This window comes from Lactuca serriola, chromosome 4 (genome assembly GCF_051521515.1).
Source record: "Lactuca serriola cultivar US96UC23 chromosome 4, Lser_US96UC23_V15, whole genome shotgun sequence".
Classification (NCBI taxonomy): Eukaryota; Viridiplantae; Streptophyta; class Magnoliopsida; order Asterales; family Asteraceae; genus Lactuca; species Lactuca serriola.
Genome location: NC_136411.1, coordinates 70,832,501 through 70,838,230, shown reverse-complemented (window position 1 = coordinate 70,838,230; position 5,730 = coordinate 70,832,501). Strand labels below are relative to the sequence as shown.

General features: G+C 27.1%; 1 long non-coding RNA gene across 10 annotated transcripts; it reads left to right on the top strand.

Annotated features, from left to right (window-relative positions):
* The first annotated feature begins 614 nt into the window (after positions 1 to 614).
* LOC145101847 (uncharacterized) lies at positions 615 to 3,097 on the top strand. Of its 10 annotated transcripts, XR_013705894.1 has the most exons (5): positions 615 to 901; positions 978 to 1,365; positions 1,734 to 2,601; positions 2,704 to 2,773; positions 2,863 to 3,097. It is a non-coding gene; the product is annotated as an uncharacterized LOC145101847 (long non-coding RNA). The 10 variants fall into 10 exon arrangements; XR_013705892.1 differs by having other exon boundaries at positions 2,704 to 3,097; XR_013705893.1 differs by having other exon boundaries at positions 1,734 to 2,773.
* The last annotated feature ends 2,633 nt before the right edge of the window (positions 3,098 to 5,730 follow it).

Sequence of the window (5,730 nt, the reverse complement as noted above, 5' to 3'; positions counted from 1 at the left end):
ATTTTTGTTCTCGTGCATTGTTTTTTTTATTTTAATTCTTACAGACTATGACTCAATAAACATCTTGATAACATTCTGATAGAATTAGAATAATTAAAAAAAGTGTAAAATAACGTTATAGACGATTTAATTAGTGAAAATGCTTAATAATTACAAAAATTATATATGATTGAACCCATTCATATTATCAAACAACATATTTTCTTTGTCATTATATATATATATATATATATATATATATATATATATATATATATATATAATGACAACAATATTATATATAATAATTAGACGATTTAATTAGTGATAATGATATATATATATATATATATATATATATATATATATATATATATATATATATATATATATATATATATATATATATATAAATTCATCACCTATTCTAGATTTTGAAGAAAGTGGTGGCCGAAGGGCTTTAAGAATTAAGGAGTATTTTTGGTAGAATTTTAATGGATTTGTTTGGAATTTTTAGGGATTTTAGAAGTTCCACATCATCGCTTAAACTTTCACCGTGGAGACCACGCATACAAGTTTTCTAGGCGCTTAAAGTTTTGTTCTGCCATTTTAAGAACAGCGCGTGCATTTAATTATGTATCGTTCCGTGTTATGTATTGGTGCATGTCTTACACCGCTTCTATCAACGTGTATTCTTCTGCACACCACCGCAACTCACGACCACTCATAAATAGCTTATGTTTGGTTGTCTTCCATCACCGATCTCCTTAATTTATCAATCTCTACTTTATTTTATTTTTCTTTCTCATTTTTTTTTAACCACGTCTCTCTCTCTCTCTCTCGAAGAGCGTTCATCTAGGGTTAGTTTATAGACTCTTTAGGATTTCAAATCTTGGATTCAAACATCACACCGATTAGAAAGGTATGGTTAGTTTCTCTATTTTTATGATGATATTTCATTTCTTTATGCATCATGTAATGGTATCTTTTGATTTCAGTTTAGATTCTTTGGGATTGTTGCTACTCTCTTTCTTCTCCTCAGACGTTTCCATTTGAAATCAAATATCTTCATGAATACGTGTTAGAGCTTTTGGAGTTCATGAGGAAAAGGATTCATGAAGAGAAGTTGGGGAAACATTAGCCAGATTGATCGGCAACGATAGGGTTAAGATTGTGTATTTGAGCATACATGACCGGATTCTATACCGTAAGGTTCCCAGGACATACAAGCTTTCTGTGGCCTTTCAGATCTTCTTGATTTGGCTTGAAACTTCTAAAACTCTGTTATCCTTATCTTAGTTTGAGTTTTCCGAGACATGTATGTGTAATTACATCTTCAGTTCTTCACCATCGACTAGTGCTCTCATGATTGGTGAACCAAATTAGGTATACTCTCCAAGTCATTTCAATCTTAATTTATTTTTTTCATAATTAGATTTAATAGTTTTGGTAAGATAAACTTATTTGGATTGTGGTCGACACACACACAAATAGGTGCAGAAACAGGAAGGCACGGGATAGATCTCCTCTCCCTCTCTCTCTCTCTCTCTCTCTCTCTCTCTCTCTATTATATCAATCAGATTTCTTGTTAAATTCATGTTTTCACGCTAATTTTGATGGAATCTGTGGCATTCTCATGTATATAAGATATTTTTGTATTTGAAATGTGCTCTTTCTTGTTTGATAAAAGATGTTCTGCCTTTAGCTGTCTTATTTTACCATCATGTAATCTGTGTAGTTTTCATGAATTTCAGAACACGGATGTATGCCTTTCTTTCCCTCTGTGACACCCAACTCCACCACCTCTTCAGAAAACGATGCATGAATCGGCACGAGCTCTCATACTCTTCTTGAATGCTCCTTTCTTTCTCCGTCTCCTTCAATTTTCCTTTCTTTCCTATTTTATAGATTCATTCTTCTGAGATTAGTTGGGTTTCAGGTGGATCTGTCTACCTCTGTTCTTCATGTAAGATTAACGCACACACAAACCCCTCTAACCGCTTCAGCCTCGTAAAAATAGTCGGCTGATACTAATATTATAAGCAATGTCACAATGTGTCTCCATTTCTCCCTCTTCCTGTTGATCAAATGTGATTTTTTTGGTTCTTATTTAGAGCAAAACCCTAGCAATGAAGAAAATACAAAGCCTAATGAAGAAATGATTTGAATCGTACATGCATGTGATCTCAAGTGACTCTGGTCTCTTCTTCCGAGTAATCTACAATGGATGGAGAAAGAAATGTGAAATAGTGATTACTTCTTAAATATAATGGCATATGATTTTATCTTCTTAAACAGTCTCTTCATCTCTTCTGATTATCCTAAAATTCACCTTCTCTACAAATCCTAGGTTTCTTCCAAGTGTTTGCTCATCATCGTTGAAGTTGAGGTGTTCAACAGAGATATATATCAATTAAAAGGTATGGAATGATTTCTTTTATAACGTTTTTGTTATTTGATTTCCAAAATTTCATGTAAGTTAATCCGAACTTGCTTGGTTTTCTTGAATAATTGGGTGCACATTAAGTATTTGATAAAGTTGCGGAATAAAATTTCTTACAAATTGGGTGCACATTAAGTATTTGATAAAGTTGCTGCATGACGAAGGAAATACTTGAACATGTATGGTTGTTGAAAGTTGTTCTATTGAGTATAAATCTATTTATATTTTCCGTGGAATGTTTTTATTTTATTTTTATTCGGTGAAACTCTAATATATGTTAGGGGCCGATTGAAAAGAACTCTACCATAGGAAAGAATTACAAGCTTCTTGAAGATGTGAACATCTTCATAGGTCAAAACCTAATTCTAGCAGAACATGCTCCACTTCTACAAGTATTTTATAGGAGGTTCTTATGATATTGTAATTGTTTAAATATATAGGTTTCGGATACATGCATTTCCGAAAGTTGAGAAGCTAGTTTTTGTTTTCATCTCTCATAATGTGATGTCAGCTAGAGCCATATAGAAAAAATACAACCTGGGAAATAGTTCATTAAGCAAGAAATTCAAAATCAAACATTATATTGCAATGACCCTATTATACTTTCATTTCACTACATTGTAACATTGTAGTTTTACTTTTTTTTAATACACAGCTATAACATTCTACATTCTATTATTTTAGTAAGAATGTTGTTTCTATTTATCATTAACCCTTCCACTTGGACCAACCATGGGTCGTGCTAAGTACGACCCTTTCACTTCCTTAGTGTATATATATATATATATATATATATATATATATATAGGTTTATGTGTTTCCTACAACCATTTTATTAATGGTCGCACCAATGAGAATTTAACAATAGTTTAATCATTAACTAAATTAACAAGGGTATAATTAGTAATATTACATATACGTATTAATTAACTAGGTTATTGCCCGTGGAAACCACAATTACAAAAGTAAATCATTTTTATAGTAAAAACTTATATATTTATAACGTAAATATGTTTAATTTTTTAAATTTGATATTATATGTGAACTAAATATGTGCATATTATGCATGAATTATATTACTCGTAAGCTAAATAGTAAAATTCAGTTGGAGGTAATTATGGTATGAACGAAAGATATAATGGTAATCTAATGCCTTATTAAATTAAAAGATTTCATATTAAAGGATTGCACATGTGACAAACATTAAATATGGAGCTTTAGGAGAATGACACGTATACAAACAAAACTATTATTTTATATATATATATATATATATATATATATATATATATATATATATATATATATATATATATATATATATATATATATATATATATAAGTAGGTTCATGCGAAAATATAACTATCTTGCGAAAACGCGAAAACAGATTTTATCTTATAAAAATCAAACACATGTACTATAAAAAAATAAATTTATTAGCAATAAATTAAAGATAGTAAGTTTACATTGAATGGTCTTACGGTAATATAGATTTAAAGACGGTTTTAATAATTATTTTTTTTCACGTCCTTAATCATTTTTAAATTCATGTTTTCATAATAAAAATGTTAAAAATCATACTTTGCTATATGAAACAATTTCTCATGTATCATTGATTATCATCATATATTTCAAAGATTGGATGAATTATTTTCCAAAATATGATGTTGAGGTGACACAATATCATAGATTTTTCTTGTTTTCGTATTTTCGCAAATTATTTGCATTTTCGCATGAACCCTCATCTCTCTATCTCTCTCTCTCTCTCTCTCTCTCTCTATATATATATATATATATATATATATATATATATATATATATATATATATATATATATATATATAGGGAAAAGTTCAATAGAAAACCATAATTATTGATTCTTCAAGAACCAAATCTTTTTTTTTTAAATTTCTAGAGCTTATTTTTTATCGAAAAAAAATCTAAAAATATCTAAATTCATATATTAACATTGTGAATGTGAAAGATATTTTTCGGATTCACCGTGTGAATCCGGATTCACGTTGTGAATTTTCAAAAATTCTCATTATGAATTTGACGTAAAAATATTCGAATTTTATATCATTGGAAAAAGAATAAAAAGTTATGAATTTATGTATTTTTAGTTTTTTTTTTTTTGATAAAAAATAAGTTTTAAAAGTTAAAAAAAGATTGGTTCCTTGGTTAATTATGATTATCTATTAAACCTCACCGTATATATATATATATATATATATATATATATATATATATATATATATATATATATATATATCGGACCTTAGTGGTGCCCAGGGGGTCCTGGGCCACTGCTCCGATTCAGGCACGTAGTGTAAAAAAAATCATGTTTTTTATGTTTTTTCTATTAGGCGCACTAACTTAAAATACGAGTGTCACTACTAATGTAGATTTTATATATATATATATATATATATATATATATATATATATATATATATATATATATATATATATATATATATATATATCAAATAATTGGATGACAACATTTTTTACATCAAGTATATAAGAGTTATTATTAACTCTAATATCAAATATACCAAATATGTTTAAGAACCCATTAAATATGGCTAATGATTTAACTAATATAAATAGTATCATTGTATAAGTAAAAAAAACACCAATTTAAATAGACTTTACACGTGATCAAATTATCTTCAAATCTTTCTTCTTCTTTCTTTGAGTTTTAGTTAAGTTTTTATTAATCTTGTTTAATTACGTTAAATTTTGAATACATTCAAAAACTCAAATCAAGGTAATTAAATTTTTTTCTTTCTTAGAGTTTTAGTTAAGTTTTTATTAATCTTGTTTAATTACGTTAAATTTAGAATACGTTCGAAAACTCAAATCAAGGTAATTAAATAGATGAAAATCACGTCTCTCTTAATCAAGTTATCTGTTATTTATTAAAAACATTATTTATCATTTATAAAGTCATCATTATATTAGATAAATATAATAATAACGAATTAAAAAACTTATTTCATTATGCATATTATAAACTACTAACTATTTTTACTTTTTACACTAACATTTATTTATGTGTTTTAAATTTTATTTATAAATACTAACATTTACAGTACAACTAACTTTTATTTATGCGTTTGATATCCTTCATTTCTCTTTTACGTAGTGGTTTTCTGACATTTCCTTATGCATACTAATGTTTATTTTCATATACCAACATTTATTTATGCATTTTAATTTTTGTATATAAACTTCATTTATTAATATTTATTGATTAGTAATCTTTATTTATTTTTATAATTAATATATTATATCGAATAC